We start from the raw sequence: 21,342 nt of genomic DNA on the forward strand, positions 1-21,342 counted from the left end.
TTCTTCCGGTTGTACAGGTGGGCGGTAGTACAGACCCAATTTTATGTCTGCTCCAGTTCCTCCCGGTAGCTTAACCCATAGTGATTCCAAGCCATCCGCTCTTACTGTTGTTTCCATCCTGGTTGAGGGTATGGAATCTTTTATGTATAGCGCTATTCCTCCACCCTTTTTGTGTGCTCTGTCTCTCCTGTATAGTTTATACCCTGTTATGGCCACATCCCATTTATTGTCATCAGTCCACCATGTTTCTGTGATTCCAATTATGTCTGTGTCCTTCTTGCTGGCTATGACCTCCAGCTCTCCCATTTTGGCCCTTAGGCTCCTGGCATTAGTGTATAGGCAATGTAAGTCCCGGTTGTTTGCCCTCCCTGTTGGTTTTCCTTGTGTTTTGGCACTCCTGCAGGCCCCCTCATGGGTTGCCAGTCCCCGAGCCTCATCTCGGTCATCCTCCTCCTGCGGTGTGTCTGTGTCATCCTCAACCTGTTTCCCCGTTTTTGGTTGCCGCTCTGGCTCCTGATGTTCTCCATTGATCCTGCTTGCTAGTTTCATTTGTGCCCTGGGCCCCTGCGTTGCGTCCTTAGGTCCTTTTTCAATAATCTCCCACTCAGTCCCGAGCTCTCTTTCACAATGTCTTTGCCCCTCTGGCTCCTGTTGTTCTTTGTTGATCCCGCTTGCTGGTTCCATTTGTGCCCTGGGCCCCTGTAATGCGTCCATATGTCCTTTCTCCAAAAAGTCCCACTCAGTCCTGAGCCCTCTTATACAATGTCCCTGCTCAGTATCCTTACTTGATACTGTTGTCCGACGTGTCGAGGTCAGATCGACTATCGGCTTTCCCCCTCTCCTCAGTTTAAAGCCAAGTCTATGACGCTCTGGACGTTGCGTGCCAGCATCCTGGACTACTTCTTCATCAAGTGCTGTTGTCTAATTTGTAATGCCCCAGTATTCTTGCCCAAAAAGAGTAAACTGGAACATCATTATAAGTTTGATGCTGATTTTCCACCCAAACGTGAAATTTGTAAACTGAAGCTCAAAGAACTTAAATCAAAATTCGCTACTCAGCAACAGTTGATGGCGAAGCCAAGGTTACATTCAGTCAATGCAACCATAGCATCCTTCAAGGTCAGCAACCTGATTGCAAAGAAATGCAAACCTTTCACTGAAGGGGAATTTATAAAAGATTGTTTTCTTGAAGCAGCTGACAATCTTTTTGAAGGATTTAAAAATAAGGAAGAGATCATAGCTGCTTTTCAAGATGTACAATTATCAAGAAACACCGTCGTGCGGCGAATAGAAAAGATGTGTGGAGATACAACTGAACAATTGTTAGAGGATGTTTCAAATTGTGTTGTTTTCTTACTCCAACTGGATGAATCTACAGACATAAGAGACATAGCCCAGTTACTAGTTTTTATCTGAATGGTTTTTGAAGACTTCAGTGTTAAAGAAGAACTACCGTATTTGCCGGCGTATAAGACGACTGGGCGTATAAGACGACCCCCCAACTTTTACAGTTAAAATATAGGTTTGTTATATACTCGCCGTATAAGACTACCCCTTCTTCCGCACACCTTCTCTACCGCCCCGGGTGCAGCACAGCCGGCCAGGTCCCCTTACTTTTGTGGCACTTCCCTGACCGACCGACAACAGCCCTGGTCCGACAAACCTCCCTGCCCTTAACCGCGAATCTAAATTACCTTCTTACAGCTGCTGTAAGAAGGTAATTTAGATTTGCGGCTACAGGGCAGGGAGGATTGTCGGACCCGGGCTGTTATCGGTCGGTCGGGGAAGTGCCACAAAAGTAAGGGAACCTGGCCGGCTGTGCTGCAACCGGGGCGGGGGGGGCCGCTCCTCTCCCTTGGTAGCCACTCGAACCGCGAGGCTACTCTCCTTCTCCTTATCTGCCCTGCCTGCAGCATAGAGCCGAACGGAAGTCTTCCCGACGTCAGCACTGACGTCGGAGGGAGGGAGGGCTTTGTTTAAGCTTTGTTTAAGCCCTCCCTCCCCTCCGACGTCAGCGCTGACGTCGGGAAGACTTCCGTTCGGCTCTGTGCTGCAAGCAGAGAAGGTAGGGAGAAGAAGAGCCGCGTACATCCAGAAGACTGAGTACATCCAGCCCCGTGACCCTCGGAGGCGTCCCCATGGGATCCCCGCGACCCTAGGGGGCGTCCCCACGGGATCCCCGCGACCCTAGGGGCGTCCCCGTGCAGCTCTCTAATGTAAAGTAAGGGCATGTAAACAGTACCCGGCGTATAAGACGACCCCCGACTTTGGGGAGGATTTTAAGGTACTGAAAAGTCGTCTTATACGCCGGCAAATACGGTACTTGGAATGGTTTCTTTAAATGGGAGAACTACTGGTCAGGAAATATTCAGTTCTTTCCATTCTTTTGTGACAAAGTGTAATCTTCTATTGCATAGACTTGTTTCCATCACTATTGATGGAGTAAGAGCAATGACAGGTGAGGTTAAGGGTTTCATAGCCCTCTGCAGTCAGCATGACAACTTCCCAGATTTAATTTCTTACCACCAGCAAGTTTTGGAAAGCAAGAGACTCAATACAAAGACTGTCATGGACATCAGTTTCCAAATTGTAAATTCAGTTCATGGAAGATCACTTCAAAGACAGCTTTTCAATCTTACTCTCGATGAAGGAGCATTTTGCACACAGATGTAAGGTGGCTAAATAGGCATAAATTTCTGCAAAGATTTTGTGATTTGCTGAATGAAATAAGAAGTTTTTTGAAGGAGAGGGTAGATGACCAAGCAGAGTTGGAAGATGAGGAGTGGTTATGTGATCTGGCATTTTTTGCTGACTTTACAGGCGAACTAACGGCCTCTTTTACAAAGCAGCACTAGTTGCTGCAATGTGCTAACGGCCCTGAAGCCCATAGAGATTTAAAGGGCTTCGGGGCTGTTGCTGCATGGCAGCCGCTAGCACGGTTTTATAAAAGAGGCCATCATACGAACCTTAAACTACAAGGTAAAAACAAATGCATTGACAAGATGATAAGTACAGTTTCATCCTACAAGAGCAAATTTGAGCTAATGATGACTGACCTTGCAAACAACACAGGACCATCTGGGACAATATCCAGATTTTGTTTTTCAGAACGAGAAGTATGCGACAGAAATCTGATCTGTTGACCAGGAATTCGAAAATAGATTCTGTGACTTCCCAAAAATTGGAACAGTTTTGGAATACTTGTCATACCCATTCAAAGTAAATGTGGACATTAAAGAAACTGCAGCTATCAGTAAAAATTACTCATTTAACAAGCCATCTCTTGAAAACGCTTAACAAGCCATCTCTTGAAAACGCTTAAAGACTCGTGCATTCAAAGGCACATAATATTTTAAAGCTTTTTCAGGGAGGGGGTTAGGAGGGGCCTGTAGGACCACCAGGGTATTTTTAATCTTGGGGGGCATGAAGGGATCAGGAGGGGTCTGCAGGACCACCAGGGTATTTGTAAGATTGGGGGGTGGGGCATGAAGGTATCAGGAGAGGTCCACATCTTTGATGTGCAGCAATTAGAAAATCTTGCAGAGGGAGCCTAGATCTCTTAGCAAAAACCTAACCTCGTGGATAGATACTATAAAAACCACCAGGCAACCATGGAAGAACTTACAGCTTGGAGAATGGGTTGGCTTGAGCTAGGATGTTGGGAAATTCTGATTCAAGCCCTCAGGACATACATGAGAGCAACAGCCATTGTCCGGTCCATCTTTTCAAAGACCACAGAGAGGATGAGAAAGAAAAACCTGGACTTCAGCACAGGGAGGGCTTCCGAAACTAAGCAGGCACAAAATGCTTCTGTTGCCAAGTTAGAATGGCCCCCATCCATTGAATTCATTACGAAATAGTCCCATTTTCACCTATGAAATTATTCATTTTCTTAACCAAGATATCTCAAAACAAAAAACATATGTTCTGGGGATTCGATCACCATTCGACTATCTTTGTCCAAATACAGACCGGACAACTGTTTTTAATTTGACAGCAGAAGAATACTGCCTTTAGTTTATTCAGATAGATCATTTCCATTTCAAAAGGAACACATTTTATATGTCATAAATATTTCTAACTGGGAACTTTCCAATACCATAATATTAAAAAGAGAGGGGGGTATATATCCCTTTCATACACTAGTAAATAGACTGATGTTCTTTATAATGCAAAACTTTGTGTTGATAAACATTTATAAACAAAGCCCTGCCAGCTGAAGATCTCTTCCTCTAGTTCAGCAGCCATAAATTTGATTTATAAAATGACAATTGTACAGAATTTTGTTTCCTTTTATACTTTAATAAGATAAGTTACATAAGAACCTAAGAATTGCCGCTGCTGGGTCAGACCAGTGGTCCATCGTGCCCAGCAGTCCACTCATGCGGCGGCCCCCAGGTCAAAGACCAGTGCTCTAAAGGAGTCCAGCCTCACCTGCGTACTTTACAATTTAGCAGGAACTTCTCCAAATTTGTCTTGAATCCCAGGAGGGTGTTTTCCCCTATAACAGATTCCGGAAGAGTGTTCCAGTTTTCTACTACTCTCTGGGTGAAGAAGAACCTCCTTATGTTTGTACAGAACCTATCCCCTTTCAACTTTAGAGAGTGCCCTCTTGTTCTCCCTACTTTGGAAAGGGTGAACAATCAGTCTTTATCTGCTAAGTCTATTCCCTTCAGTATCTTGAATGTTTCGATCATGTCCCCTCTCAGTCTCCTCTTTTCAAGGGAGAAGAGTCCCAGTTTCTCCAATCTCTCACTGTACGGCAACTCCTCCAGCTCCTTAACCATTTTAGTCGCTCTTCTGAGGAGGATGGATGCGCAGGTGGTCTTCTCCTCGATCCTCCCAGTGAGGGGCAAGGGCAGTGCCAGGGAGGATCGCATCCAGAGGGCAAACGACTGGCTGTAGGGATGGTGCAAGGAGATGAACATTGGGTTCCTGCACCATGGAGAGGCATTGCAAGGACTACAGGGACCAGACGGATTACACCTGACCAGAAGAGGGAAGAACGTCTTTGGACACCGTCTAGTCCGCCTACTTCACAGGGCTTTAAACTAGGTAAGTTGGGGGAGGGTACGGGCACAAACAACCTACCTGGCGAGCTAAGCTGTCAATACTTTGTTGAAACTGAGGTAAGTAAACACCGTAATTTTGGGTCTAGGTCAGGGGCGAGTATACACACTTTCGAGTCGGGGGTTGGCTCACATTATAATTCTGAGTCACATTATAATTCTGGGTCACATTGTAATTCTGGGTCCAGGGGGAGTACACATTGCAATTCTGGGTCCAGCGAGAGTACACACATTGCAAATTTTACTGGAGGAGTTGAAGAAGCCCAGGCGGGAATACCCCCACAGGGTACACACATTTCCGAGTCTGGGATAAGAACACACTGTAGTTCTGGGTCTAGGGAGTCTGGGATAGGTGCACGTTGTAGCTCTGGGTCTAGGGAGAGTACAAAACATGCGAATAATGCTAAAGGTGTCCAAGTAGCTCAAGTGGGAATATCCCTACTGGGACGTAACAAACATACAACATGGAGGGCTATGTACGTCAACGCCCACAGTCTGGGAAACAAGATCCTGGAATTAGAAACAGAAATGAGGAATGCCGACCTGGATGTGGTGGCGATATCTGAGACCTGGCTCACGGATTCCCACGGGTGGGACATGGTCATACCGGGTTACAACTTGCTTCGCCGGGACAGGGAGGGCAAATTGGGAGGAGGTGTAGCATTATATACTAAAGATGACATTAAGGTCACCAGAATCGCACATGTCCAGTACACTGGGGAATCCCTTTGGGTGAATTTGGCCAGAGAGAAGGACAAATGCCTGTATCCTGGCATAATATACAGATCCCCAAGACAACAGGATGACCTAGATATGGAATTAATCGGAGATATAGAGAATATCACCTTGCATGGGGACACAGTATTGTTAGGTGACTTTAACATGCCTGATGTGGATTGGGACACACTTTCTATGCTTCCGGCAGCAGCAGGAGGCTATTAAACTCTATTAAGGGAGCAGACTCAGGCAACTGGTGTTGGAACCAACAAGGAAACAGGCAATACTGGACCTGATACTTACCAATGGAGAAAGTGTCACAGAGGTCTCGGTGGGCGACACATTGGCCTCCAGTGACCACAACATGGTATGGTTCAATCTCAGGAAAGGTTTCACTAAATCTACCACACTGACCAAGGTCCTCAAATTCAAGGACACAAACTTCAAAGACATTGGAGACTTTGTTCACCAGGCGCTACAAAGCCAAGCAGAAACCGATAACGTGGAAGAAATGTGGTTGACTTTGAAAGCCACCATACAGGAAGCAACAAACCGCTATGTTAAATCAGTAAGTAAACGACGAAAGAACAATAAGCCACAGTGGTTCTCTGCAGAGATCTTGGACCTCAACAAAGAGAAGAAAAAAGCATTCATCTCTTACAAACAATCAGAGAAACAGGACTCTAGAGTAGACTATCTGGCCAAGTCAAAAGCTGTCAAAACAGCAGTTAGGGAGGCCAAATTCTGCATGGAGGAGTCTCTAGCGAAGAACATCCAGAAAGGAGATAAATCCTTCTTCAGGAATATATGAGACAGAAATAAGAACTCAGGCGGGATAGTACATCTTAGGAAACCAGATGGAGACTATGTAGAAACAGACTCGGAAAAAGCCCAACTGTTAAATGAATACTTCTGCTCAGTCTTCACCCGCAAGGCGCCGGGACTCGGCCCTCAGCTACAGACAAGGGTTGACTCAGTTGACCCATTTAGTAATTTTGAGTTTACACCCAACAGTGTCTATTGCGAGCTGTCAAAGCTTAAGGTTAACAAGGCAATGGGGCCTGACAACCTACACCCCAGGGTGCTCAGGGAGTTGTGTGATGTCTTGGCAGAACCACTATCCGCGCTTTTCAATCTCTCCCTTAGTACAGGTAGCGTCCCGTTGGACTGAAAGACGGCTAACGTCATTCCACTCCACAAGAAAGGCTCCAAGATGGAGTCAGCAAACTACAGACCAGTGAGTCTCACATCAATAGTGAGCAAACTAATGGAAACTCTAATTAAACGCCAATTGGATACAATCCTGAACGAGGAGAATCTACGGGATCCCCGTCAACATGGATTTACTAAGGGGAGATCCTGCCAATCCAACCTGATCAGCTTCTTTGACTGGGTGTCGAGGAAGCTGGATGTTGGGGAGTCCCTGGACATCGTATACCTGGACTTCAGCAAAGCATTCGATAGCGTACCACTCCGCAGGTTGCTGAGCAAGATGAGTTCTATAGGATTGGGCGACACATTGATGAAATGGGTTGGGAACTGGGTTGGGAGTAGGCTTCAGAGGGTAGTGGTGAGCGGCACCCCCTCCGAAATGATGGAGATGATCAGTGGAGTGCCGCAGGGCTTGGTCCTGGGCCCGATCCTATTCAACATCTTTATAAGAGACTTGGCAGAAGGGCTTCGAGGTAAAATAACATTATTTGCCGATGACGCCAAACTAAGCAATGTAGTGGGCAAAAGCACAACAGACAAAAATTCAATGCCCGACAACATGATACACGACCTACTCCTACTGGAGCGCTGGTCTAGGTCCTGGCAACTCAGCTTCAATGCCAAAAAATGCAAAGTCATGCACCTGGGCAGCCAAAATCCATGCAAGACTTACACCCTTAATGGCGAGATCCTAACAAGAACTGAAGCAGAACGAGACTTAGGGGTGATCGTCAGTGAGGACATAAAGACTGCCATTCAAGTGGAGCAAGCTTCATCCAAGGCAAGACAAATCATAGGCTGCATACGCAGGAGTTTTGTCAGCCGTAAGCCTGAAGTCATTATGCCATTGTATAGATCCATGGTGAGGCCCCACCTGGAATACTGTGTGCAATTCTAGAGGCCGCATTACCGCAAGGATGTGCTGAGACTGGCGTCGGTCCAGAGAATGGCCATCAGGATGGTCTCGGGACTCAAGGATCTCCCGTACGAGGAACGGCTAGATAAATTACAGCTATACTCACTCGAGGAACGCAGAGAGAGGGGTGACATTATCGAGACATTCAAGTATCTCATGGGCCGTATCGAGGTGGAAGAAGATATCTTCTTTTTCAAGGGTCCCGCGGCAACAAGGGGGCATCCGTGGAAAATCAGGGGTGGGAAACTGCACGGTGACACCAAGAAATTCTTTTTCACTGAAAGGGTGGTTGATCGCTGGAATAGTCTGCCATTTCAGACTCATGGCTTGCCCAAATTATACTTGATGCCCCCACTTACCTGGACTTCAGAAAAAAACTCAAAACTCACTTATTCCATGGACAGAATCCCTAACACACCCACTCGCTCCTTCTACTCCCTTCAATACACATGAACCTCCACCTTCCCCTCCTAATGTACCCTCCAAACCAACTAACTTCACTGACCGGTATTTTTCCCTCCTATTGTACACGCTTGTATATTCCTATTGTACTCCATTGTATATTCTGTCAACTTCATTGACCTGTACACCCCAAAAAATGTTAATTCTTGTCGACTTAAATGACATGTTCATTCCAAAAAATGTTAATTCCCAATGTTATTTTCTTTTGTAATATTATTAATTGCTGTGAACCGCCTAGAACTCTCTGGGTATGGCGGTATACAAAATAAAGTTATTATTATTATTATTTCAGGTTATCGAGGCCAGCAGCGTGCCTGATTTTAAGGCCAAATGGGATAGACACGTGGGATCTATTCAAAGAGAAAGGTAGGGGAGGGTCATTGGGGTGGGCAGACTAGATGGGCCGTGGCCCTTATCTGCCGTCTATTTCTATGTTTCTGTTTCTCTGGACCCTTTCGAGTAGTACCATGTCCTTCTTCATGTATGGCAACCAGTGCTGGACGCAGTACTCCAGGTGAGGGCGCACCATGGCAACCTTCTCCGATCTGTTTGTGATCCCCTTCTTTATCATTCCTAGCATTCTGTTCACCCTTTTCACCGCTGCCACGCATTGGTGGACATCTTCATCGACTTGTTGATCAGAACTCCCAAGTCTCTTTCCTGGGAGTTCTCTCCAAGTACCACCCTGGACATCCTGTATTCGTGCATGAGATTATTGTTACCGACATGCATCACTTTACACTTATCCACGTTGAACCTCATTTGCCATGTCGATGCCCATTTCTCGAGCTTGATTATGTCACATTGCAGATCTTCGCAATCCCCCTGTGTCTTCACTACTCTGAATAACTTCGTATCATCCGCAAATTTAATCACCTCACTTGTCGAACCAATGTCCAGATCGTTTATAAAGATGTTGAAGAGCATGGGTCCAAGCACCGAGCCCTGCAGCACCCCACTGGTCCCAGTCAGAGTATTGTCCATTTACCCCCCACTCTCTGTTTCCTATATAAAACTATTTCCTGTTTAAAACTATTTGAGGCTTGTACAGATAGGATGAGATGGTTTGTGGGGACAGGGACTGAGCTCCAGGGGCGGGACAGGAACCAAGATAACAGGGACGGGACGGGGACCAATCTCACGGGGATGGGGACAAGTTCCCGGGGCGGGGCCAAATTTTTTCCCCATGTCATTCTCTATATTGATCTTAAAAATGATCACTGTTATCAAATGGTTCCAACACCAAATGATGTGTTCCACTAAGGACTATGGCCCAGATTCAGTAAAGATAGTAGAGTCAATCGCTGTTGGCCGATTCCTTCCTGATTTTAAAACAACAATTAATTCACTATCATTTTTGCATGCAAATCATTTGCTCGGAGGTGCAAATCATTTGCATGCAAACTCCCGACTCAAAGCGACTGAGTAGGGAGAGGCAGGAGGGAGGAAGCTGATAGAGAGGCACAGAGGAGCCAAAGAACATCTAGAGCCGGAGCGAAGGCAGGCTGCTTGGGGTAGCGGCGAGAGGGAGCTCCGCCCACCTCCACCGCATCAGAGGAAGCATCAGCGCCCGGGCTCCCCCTTAAAAGGAAGGGAGCCGGAGCGCAAGGCAGACCTCAGATGTGAGAAGCCGCGTTTGTTCGGGAGAGGCAGGAGGGAGGAAGCTGATAGAGAGGCACAGAGAAGCCAAAGAAGCAGAGGAGCCAAAGAACAACTAGAGAGCCGGAGCGAAGGCAGGCAGCTTGGGGTAGCAGCGAGAGGGAGCTCCGCCCACTCCCACTGCGTCAGAGGAAGCATCAGCGCCCGGGCTCCCCTTTAAAAGGAAGGGAGCCAATGGCGCGCAGCTGTTCGGCGCCTTGTGAAGGCGAGCGGCAAAGGCGCTCGCCTTAGCGAGAGCGCCTTTGCGAAGGAGCCTTGAGAAGGAGCCAGGAAACTGGGCCGCCCAGCAGAGTGACCTAGAACGTAAGCCACAAGTTCTTTTCTTTTCCTTTCTTAGCTAGCCAGACAGCAAAGACCACTTTTTCACACACCATTATCAAATCTTGCCTCTACCGATTGCGTATGATCCGTTCAATTTCCAAATTTCTGGAGCCTAAATCTTTAAATATTCTAATACACTCATTGGTTATAACTAAGCTCGACTACTGCAACTCATTACTAATCAACATAACGCAAAAAGAAAAGAAACGTTTACAGATAATTCAAAATATCGCTGTCAAACTTTTATATAAAGGTAAAAAGTATGACCATGTAACTCCTTACTTGATTGAATCACATTGGCTCCCCATTACCCATCGCATTACTTATAAAATTTTGCTTCTGGTATTTAAAACTCTATCTACGAGTGAACCATCATTTATAAATTGGATGCTTATCCCGTATAACTTATCACGCACTCTTCGATCTTTAGTGCAAGGATTATTGGCAGTTCCTTCTTTAAAAGTTGTAGGCACCAGACGTCACGACATGTTTTCAATAGTGGCCCCCCAAACTTGGAACTCCTTACCACAATACATAAGAGATGAAAAGGAACTCAGTCTCTTTAAAAATAAACTAAAAACTTTCCTTTTTAAAGATGCCTTTAGTCTCTAAAATAAACATAATTTAAGCAGTGTAGCCAAGTCATCCCTCCTTGTTTTTTCCTTGAATGTTCTCTTTTCTTTTTTTCCAAAAACATTTACTATGTAACTTTTCCCCTTTTATCCTTTCGTGTTTTGGTTACGTTTGTTTATGAGGTTTTTTTTTTACCCTCTTTTTACATAATATTATTTGTATGCTTTTTTAATATGTTTATATAACTCATTGTAATTTGCTTAGTAAATTATGGATAGGCGATTCATCAAATTAATAAATAAACTTGAAACTTGAAACCACACACCAAGAGGGGAAGCAAGCACTCACCAAACTCACAACCAGCACCATCAGACTCACGACAAATAGGGAGACAGCAAGCAGGAAATCAGGTCACATCCAGCCGACAGAAACAGAAGGTTCGCAACACACAGCCCAGACAACTCAGAAGGGAAACAGGAAATGATCACCCAAGGAAGTCAGAAGATGAGCTTTCCAGTCTTCTGCACCAACTGCAATATGTATGACTACCTCCATTCGGGGACTCAGGCATACATTTGCAGTTGGTGCATGGAGCTGGATAGCCTGAAATGGCAACTCCAGCTGCTTGAAGAGACAGTGATGGGACTAAGAGAACTCAACTTTGAAAAGGAAATCCGTGAACAGGACAAGCTACTATTGGAGTCCAGCACCGACGAAAAGATCAAGGAGCTCGAGAGATTCATTGAGGAAGCCCACCAGCAACATGTGGAGGCCCCAGGGCTGGAGAGCTGTACCCAAGCAACTCAGGAAGAAGGCCTAGACGAGGCGAGAGGAGACACCACTACAAGCACTGATGGGTCAGAACCAGAGACAGAGGGAAAACATCCACTTTGAGAAAGAAGAAGACTGCAAGGGGATGTATCACAGGAGAGAGATCGGCCCTGCAACATGGATGTGGACTTACGACCCCCAAGGAACCCCCGAATAAAGAAGATTGGGATCATCGTAGGAGACTCCATTATACGACATGTGGACAGCCACACCGCAGGAGGAAGAGAGAATAGACTCGTCACTTGCCTGCCCGGAGCAAGAGTAAAAGATGTGGCCAACAGGATCACCAGAATCATAGACAACGCAGGAGGAGAGGACACTGCTGTGCTTATCCATGTGGGAACCAACGATGTGAGTGGACGAAGTATGACAGGGAAGAAATGAAGGACCAGCTCCGCTCACTCGGAAGAAGACTGAAAGTCAGGGAGTTGAAGGTGGCCTTCTCCGAGATCCTCCCGGTACAAAGAGCGGACGAGAAACATAGAAACATAGAAAGATGACGGCAGAAAAGGGCTACAGCCCATCAAATCTGCCCACTCTACTCACCCACCCCGTTAAGTCTGAGTGCTAATGACCTAGTTTCTTAACTCGACCTCCGTAGGGATCCCACATGGATGTCCCATTTATTCTTAAAGTCAAGCACGCTGATGGCCTCGATTACCTGCACTGGAAGCTTGTTCCAGTGATCCATCACTCTTTCCGTGAAGAAATACTTTCTGGTGTCACCATTAAATTTCCCTCCTCTGAGTTTAAGCGGATGCCCTCTTGTGACCGAGGGTCCTTTGAGAAAGAAGATGTCGTCTTCCACCTCGACACGTCCTGTGATGTATTTAAATGTCTCAATCATGTCCCCCCTTTCCCTGCGTTCTTCCAGAGTGTAGAGCTGCAATTTGTTTAGTCTTTCTTCGTACGAGAGGCCCTTGAGCCCAGAAATCTTTCTAGTGGCCATCTGCTGAACCGACTCAGCTCTAAGCACGTCTTTACGGTAGTGTGGTCTCCAGAATTGCACACAGTATTCCAGATGAGGTCTCACCATGGTTCTGTACAGTGGCATTATAACTTCAGGTTTTCGGCTGACGAAGCTTCTATTGCCTTGCCTTAGATGAGGCCTTCTCCACTGATGATTACTCCCAAGTCTCGTTCTTCTGAAGTCCTAGCCAATGTTTCTCCATTTAAGGTGTAAGTTCTGCATGGATTTCCGCTTCCGAGGTGCATGACCTTACATTTCTTAGCGTTGAAGCCCAGCTGCCATGTCGAGGACCAGTTTTCCAACGTAAGCAGATCCTGCATCATACTATCCTGCAGATTGCTTTCACTTACTATATTACATAGTTTGGCGTCGTCGGCGAATAATGTTACTTTACCCTGAAGCCCACTGGTCAAGTCCCTTATGAATATGTTAAAAAGGAATGGACCCAGGACTGAGCCCTGCGGCACTCCACTGGTCACCTCCGATGTCTCAGAGAGGGTGCCGTTGACCACCACCCTCTGAAGTCTTCCACTCAGCCAATCATTGACCCATACAGTCAGCCTCTCACCTAGCCCCATCGATTTCATCTTGTTTAGTAGTCTGTGGTGTGGTACGCTGTCAAAAGCCTTACTGAAATCCAAGTACACTATGTCCAGAGACTCTCCCGAGTCAAGCTTTCCTGTTACCCAATCAAAGAAGCTGATGAGATTGGATTGGCATGACCTGCCCTTAGTGAATCCATGTTGACTGGGATCCCTTAGATTCCCCTCATCTAAGATCGTGTCTAATTTACCTTTAAGTAGTGTTTCCATGAGTTTACACACCATTGATGTGAGACTCACTGGTCTGTAATTTGCAGCCTCTGCTCTGCGACCCTTTTTGTGCAGAGGAACGACGTTAGCTGTTTTCCAGTCCAGGGAGACTCTCCCCGTACTTAGGGAGAGATTGAATAGCATGGCTAACGGTTCTGCCAAGACATCGCAGAGCTCTCTGAGCACTCTTGGGTGCAATTTGTCTGGTCCCATGGCTTTGCTCACCTTGAGTCTTGACAGTTCACTGTAGACATCAGCTGGTGTGAACTCAAAATTCTGAAATGGGGCAAGAGGAACTGCGAGCGATCAACGCCTGAATGAGAAGATGGTGTGAAGAAGGTTCTGACTTCGTGCGCAACTGGACAGCATTTTGGGGAAGAAGCAGGTACTACAGAAAGGACGGATTACACCTCACCAAAGAAGGAACAAGACTATTGGCAGGTAACATGAAGAGGGCCATTGAGAAGATTTTAAACTAAAGGTCAGGGGAAAGCCGACCACCAGTCGATGGCCCAGGTGACGAAATCCCCCGAAGAAGGAACTACAAACAACTACTCAGACATAGGGGGAGAAGAGCACGAAGACAACATAGGAGCACAGACAGATACCATGAAATACACTGCCGGGGCTACAAAGCTCGGAAATCCCAAGAAGGGTTCACGAAGAGAACTTAAATGTATGTACACAAATGCTAGGAGCTTGAGAAACAAAATGGGAGAGTTAGAGACAATAGCAAGACGCGACGAACTAGAAATCATTGGCATAACAGAAACATGGTGGAATGACGAAAACAAATGGGATACAGTATTGCAGGGATACAAGCTATACAGAAGGGACAGAATAGAGCATAAAGGAGGAGGTATTGCCCTATATGTTCAAGAAGGAATAGAATCTGTTAGAGAGATGAAGACAGAGGGAAATGATAAGTTGGAGTCCCTCTGGATTAAGATTCCTAGACACAACGGAACAGACACAAAAATTGGCCTTTATTATCGACCCCCAGGACAGTCGGAGGAGACAGACTCGGAAATGATAGAGGAAACCAAACAGGGATGTAAGACAAGCAATGTAATGATCATGGGAGACTTTAACTTTCCAGGGATAGACTGGAACCTGGGAACCTCAAACTGCGGCAAAGAAATAAAGTTCCTAGAAATGATAGGGGACTCCTTCCTAGATCAAATGGTGGCAGAACCGACGAAAGGAAATGCCACCCTGGACTTGGTCTTAAATGGCATTACTGGTCAGACTAAGGAAGTAGAAGTCACGGTCCCACTAGGAACGAGCAATCACAACATGATCAACTTTAAACTCGACATCGGGAAAGGGAAACGTATCAAAACCTTAACCACAACCCTCAACTTTAAAAAAGGAAGATACGATAGTATGAGAGCCATGGTAAAAAAACGGCTCAGGAAAAGGACGAACACAATTAAATTGGTGGATCAGGCATGGTCCCTATTGAAAAATACTATCACAGAAGCATAAAATCTCTACATTCCGCAGATATCCAAAGGACGGAAAAATAAAAGCAAGGGAGAACCGACTTACTAAAGAGGTGAAGGATGCCGTAAGAGAAAAGAAGAACTCCTTTAAAAAATGGAAACGTGAATGAACTACCGAAGCCTGGAACCACAAAAACGATCAGAAGAAATGTCAAAAGGCGGTGAGGGATGCCAAAAAGGACTATGAGGAGAAAATAGCGCAAGAGGCCAAAAATTTCAAGCCCTTTTTTAGATACGTAAAAGGGAAAAAAACTGCAAAGGAGGCAGTGGGTCCGCTGGACGACCAGGGAAGAAAAGGGTGCATCAAAGAAGACAAACAAATTGCTGACAAACTAAACTCCTTCTTTGCATCTGTCTTCACAAAGGAGGACATTACATCAATACCTGAAACAGTGAAAGTGTTCAAGGGAGAAATAGAGGACAGCCTCACCACACTAGAAGTGGATTTGAACCAGATATATTACCAGATTGACAAACTTAAAAGCCTGGACCGGATGGAATTCACCCAAGAGTATTAAAGGAGATGAAGGTGGAAATCGGTGAACTACTGCAAAAACTTGCCAACCTGTCAATTAAAACTGGACAGATACCGGCCAACTGGAAGATAGCGAACGTCACCCCAATTTTCAAAAAAGGGTCAAGAGGAGAACCAGGCAACTACAGACCGGTGAGTCTTACGTCTGTCCCTGGAAAGATGGTTGAAGCACTGATTAAAGATAGCATAGTTCGGCACTTGGATACACACGACCTGATGAGAGCCAGCCAACATGGCTTCAGGAAAGGGAAGTCATGTTTGACAAATTTACTACAATTCTTTGAAACAGTAAACAAATCTATCGATAACGGGGAACCAGTGGACATAATATACCTGGACTTCCAGAAAGCGTTCGATAAAGTTCCACACGAAAGACTTCTCAGGAAATTACAAAGCCACGGAATAGAGGGAGACATACTAAGCTGGATAGGCAAATGGCTAGAAAACAGAATGCAGAGGGTAGGCATAAATGGGAAGCTCTCAGACTGGGAGAAAGTGACTAGCGGTGTGCCCCAGGGCTCGGTTCTTGGGCCCATCTTATTTAATATTTTCATCAACGATCTAGAAGAAGGAACGTCCAGTGATATCATCAGTTTTACAGATGATACAAAGCTATGTCGGACAATCAGATCATAAAAGGACAGCGAGGAACTACAAAGAGACTTGAGCCAGTTAGAGAGATGGGAAGAGAAATTGCAGATGGAGTTTAATGTGGAAAAGTACAAAGTAATGCATTTGGGCAGAAAGAATAAGGAGCATGAGTACAGCATGTCAGGTGCAACTCTGAGTAAGAGTGAATGAGAAAAAGACCTGGGAGTACTGATAGGACCCTGAAGCCGTCAGCTCAATGTGCGACAGCGGCAAAGAAAGCAAATAAAATGTTGGGCATGATAAAGAAGGGAATCATGAGTAAATCAGAGTGTATCATAATGCCGCTTTATAGAGCTATGGTCAGACCACACTTGGAATACTGTGTCCAACACTGGTCTCCCTATCTAAAGAAGGATATAAAACTGCTTGAGAGGTTGCAGAGGCGAGCAACGAAGCTGGTAAAAGGTATGGAGAACTTGAACTACGAAGAACAGCTTAGAAAACTGGGACTGTTCTCCCTTGAGAAGAGGAGACTGCGAGGGGATATGATTGAGACTTTTAAAATAATAAAAGGAATCGACAAGATAGAGCAGGACAAAAAGTTATTTGCGATGTCAAATGTGACTAGGACAAGAGGTCATGGACTGAAGCTGAGGGGGGACAAGCCCAGGACAAATGCCAGGAAGTTCTGCTTCACACAGCGAGTGGTGGACACCTGGAACGCTCTCCCGGTGGAGATTGCTGCGAAACCCAGCAAGGTATTGACGGAATAGAAATCACTAATATAATGTAATGTAATGTAATGTAATAAATCATTTTCAAGAATAGATTACATTTTTGTTTCAGATCAATTAGTTCAGCAGGTTACAAAAGCCAGCATAGACCCAATCATTTTGTCAGATCATGCTGGAGTTTGGATTGAATTTCAATTTGCTGAAAAAGACTGTAGTAGACCTATTTGTAGATTCAATAATACATTGCTTGCAGATTCAAACTTTCTTGAGAAATTTCAAATGAAAATGAATGAGTACTTTCAACTCAATACCTCAGAGGAATCTCTTTAGAAACATTATGGAATGCTTTCAAAGCTACTATGAGAGGGCAAATCATTTCATATTCGGCACATATTAAGAGATTGTTTAAAATGGAATTGACATGAGTGATAGGATCCAAGATGGCGTCAGGCTGGACGCGCTGAGATGCCGCTCTGAGGATTTTTCTTCTAATAATTTTCAAGCGGTTAATTACTTACCCGATGCCTAAACGGAGGGGCCGTAGTGCCGCTGGTGCCTCGCGGCCCACGGCCACCCCCGCGGCTGGTGACATCGGGGAACTCATCAGACGGATGCAGGGTATTTTTTCGGCGTCGGAGGGAGGCCCGCAGAGGAGTAGCGGCGTCAGTGAGGCCGTGGAGATTCCTCCGGGATTGGAGACATCTTTGAGCCCCGACGTTAGGGCGCCGCCCCCGCAACCTCAGCTAAGCAGCTCTCCAAGGGGTAAGGTAACCCCGGAGGTCGGGGTCTTGTCTTCCCCTGAGGCAAGTAGTCCATCACAGAGCCTGCTGACAGGAGCTCCTATGGATATGAGCTCCTTTGAAGAAGCTGAGGGGGAATCATCTGAGAGGCGAGTTAACCTTCAGGGACAGCGACAAGTCATTCAACTGGACGGTGAGCACTATGACATTTCTTTACCTATAATTTCTCTGGAAAAACCCTCAGAAGTAACTCTGGACTCACTATGGGATCTTATGGCCGGACTAGTGAAGACCATAAGTCCCAAACTTCAGTTAATTGAGGGGAAATTATCTCAACATTCTACTGAACTTAAAGGACTGAAAAAGGATATGACTGCCTCTAATTCCTCTGTTCAAAAGCTTGAACAGGACATTAAATCATCCAAACAATTACAGGAAACTTTAATGAAAGACAATATCAATCTCAGAAGAAAGATGGAGAACTTAGAAAATAACTCCAGATACAATAACTTAAGAATCATTAATTTTCCTAAGCTTCCACTGACACCTCCTAGAGAAATGTTTAAAAGATATTTTCTTGAAGTTTTGGGGGCCTCAGAAGATTCATTACCTCCTTTATCACGAGTCTATTATTTACCTAATAAGATTAAATTACCAAAAAAGCCGTCGGATCAAGGACTATTGGATGTATCAGAGTTATTGGAAAAATCAGATAAAGAGGTTGTAGAATAGAGCACTTTGATTATAACAGTAGCTCTCTCTATTGATAAAGTATGGTTGTTAAAACTGTTCTTTAAAAATAGACAGAAAGAATTTATGGGTTGTAAAGTGCAGGTATTTCCTGATTTATCACGAGAGACGCAAAAGCGTCGTCGTGAATTTCTTTTGTTGAAGCCAGGTGTTATATCTTTGGGTGCTACTTTTTATTTGCGACACCCTTGTAAATGTATAGTGCATCACCGATCAGTTAAATATGTTTTCTTTGAGCCTAATCAGTTGACTTCTTTTTTAGCGCTCTCCCGATTGGAGGTAGAAAAATCATAAGCTCTATGACTTTTGGTTAATCCCAGCAATCAGCCTTCCAGCTAACTTTATGAAAGAGTGTACATTAAGTTCAATTCTTCTATCTTTGTTTTATTTTATAAGAAATCTTGGATCCAAATTTGAGGACTTGAGCATTTTAGTTAATACATGATTTAGTGTTATTGGAATGTTTCTTGCTTTATGTAGAATTGCTAATTTGCTTTCTGTACAAGGTATTCTTGACTATATGATTTGAAAATCAATAAATATATTTAAACATAAAATGGAATTGACATTGTTCTAGAACTCTTATTATTGGCTATCCAACAGGCAAAGGAGATACAGGGGATTCCTTATGCAGGTCAGGAATATAAGGTCTCTGCTTATGCAGATGATATCTTGCTTCGTTTGAAGAATCCTGAATCTACCATTCTGCATTTACTAGATTTGATTGACCAATTTGGAAAATTTTCTAGATATAAAATAAATTGGAGCAAATCGGAGGTTCTTCTGCCAAATGTGCATTGTGCAAAAGGACTATTTGATTCATTCCCTTTCCTTTGGAAGGAAGAGGGTATAAAATATTTAGGAATTATGATTCAAAAAATGCTGGAAGATACAATGAGAGTAAATGAAAAATCTTTATTGCAGAAGGTCAAAGAAATGTGTGAACATTTGAACCCATTACATCTTTCTTGGTGGGGGAGAGTCCAAACTGACAAGATGATGATTTTGCCTGTAGTTTGCTACCAAATAAGTATGTTGCCAGTTTATAAGAAATTGAATGGAATACTCGCAAAATTTGACTGGGTAAAACTGCTAGAATAGCTTTAGTATTTTTGCAAAAACCAATTGCGGCGGGTGGGGTAAATTTTCCAAATTTCTATAGATACCATCAAGCTTTTATACTACGTCAAGGTATGTATTGGATCCTTCCTGAGCTCATGGAATATCTCCCTGATTGGCTTTACTTAGAATGACAACTTATGTCCCCATTAAGATTATGTCATATGGTAAGTATCAAATTGCCTAGAATTTATAAGGACAATAGTATCTTATTTGCCACATGGGAAACCTTAAAATTTCTTAATAACTTAACAGATATTCCAGTAGTAAAATCCACGTGCCAAACCTTGTGGTTGAACTCCAAGATTCAAATTGGCGAGTCTAAGATCCTCTGGAAGCATTGGATGCAGGCAGGCATACATATGCTAGAGGATGTGTTATCCAATGGGAAAATGCTTGATTTTTCACAACTGCAACAGTCATTCGGTATTTCAAAATCTCCAGTATATAAGTGGTTGCAGTTGAAGCAGGCCATTCAGAAGGGGTTCCCTGATTGGCGAAATCTAAATAATCAGTATAGCTTGCTGGGCCTATGCTTCCAGATAGATTTGCTAGGGCATCAGGCAGCCAAATGGTATAAATTAATATCTGATTATATTAATAAGAAACCCAAAACAGGCTTGAGAGATATATGGAGCATTGCGATTAAGCAGCAGATTTCTGCGACTCAATGGCCACGGATTTGGACTTGGAGAATGAGATATACAGCGTCAGCGTCTATGAGACAAACATGTTTTGTTTTTTTGTTGTTGTTGCATGGAAGTTTTTGGACCCCTGTTAGATTACAAAAGTTAGATCAAAATCTAATAGATGCTGGCACTTTCATCTAGACATAGGGACACTGGATCATTTGTTGTTCTATTGTCCTTTGATACTTAACTTCTGGAGATCTATATGGGGTCATATTACTCTGATTCTGGAGACTGCGGTTCCGCTATCATATGAAGTGGTAATATGTGGGACGTTGTTATCTCCTACGTCTCCAGTAGACAGACATAAAAACAGGTTATTGGGTATAATGACTGGGGTAGCCATTCAAATGATTACGAAAAATCGGAAGAATTGTGACCAATTAAATTTCACTTTTTGGTAGAATTTGTTATTCTTGTGTTATAGATACGAAAAAATGATTTTTGAGCAAAGGGGTAATAAATTGTTTAATCTGACGTGGGGCCCGTTGACCAATTTTATTGATTCTAATTAAATGATTTTTTCCCTTTACTTATGGTTATATATTACACATCCAGGGAAGGGGGTTGGGAGAGAGGGAGAAGGTTAGTGTATAGGGATTGGTTTATTAATGTTTTGTAAGTATTAATGTACGATTATTTTGAATACATTGAAATCAGGGAGGGAGGGGTGAAAATGATTCTTAAGTATTTTATTGTTGGATGTAAGTGCTGTTTTTCAAATAATTTGAAAATGAATTCTTGTATGCACTGTTTTTGGTTTTAAAATGAAGATATATATATATATATATATATATATATAAATTATTGAGCCCTATACATCCTTGTTAACTCCCAGTTGGACCATTGTAATGCCTTATACAAAGGTATCACCCAAAAAGAGCTCAGACGCCTGCAAATAATCCAAAACACTGCAATAAAGCTAACTGAAAATGCGAGAAAATTTGACCATGAACACCACTTCTGATTAAAGCCCACTGGCTCCCAGTATCTCATAGAATCACATATAAAACTCTGTTTCTAACCTTTAAAACGCGTGCCACAAACACTCCCAAATTTATATAGACTCTTAATCCAGTTGACTATTTCAAGAACACTGCGATCAAATACCAAACACCAGATATCAACCAGTCACCG

At 44.1% G+C, this 21,342-nt stretch overlaps 1 protein-coding gene across 6 annotated transcripts in view; it reads right to left on the reverse strand.

Moving 5' to 3' along the window:
- The window catches only part of TPP2 (tripeptidyl peptidase 2), a 1,323,399-nt gene that overhangs the window by 476,942 nt on the left and 825,115 nt on the right, over positions 1–21,342 (reverse strand). The gene's annotated exons all lie outside the window — the stretch shown is intronic.

The sequence above is a fragment of the Geotrypetes seraphini genome, chromosome 6 (assembly GCF_902459505.1).
Source record: "Geotrypetes seraphini chromosome 6, aGeoSer1.1, whole genome shotgun sequence".
NCBI classification, from domain to species: Eukaryota; Metazoa; Chordata; class Amphibia; order Gymnophiona; family Dermophiidae; genus Geotrypetes; species Geotrypetes seraphini.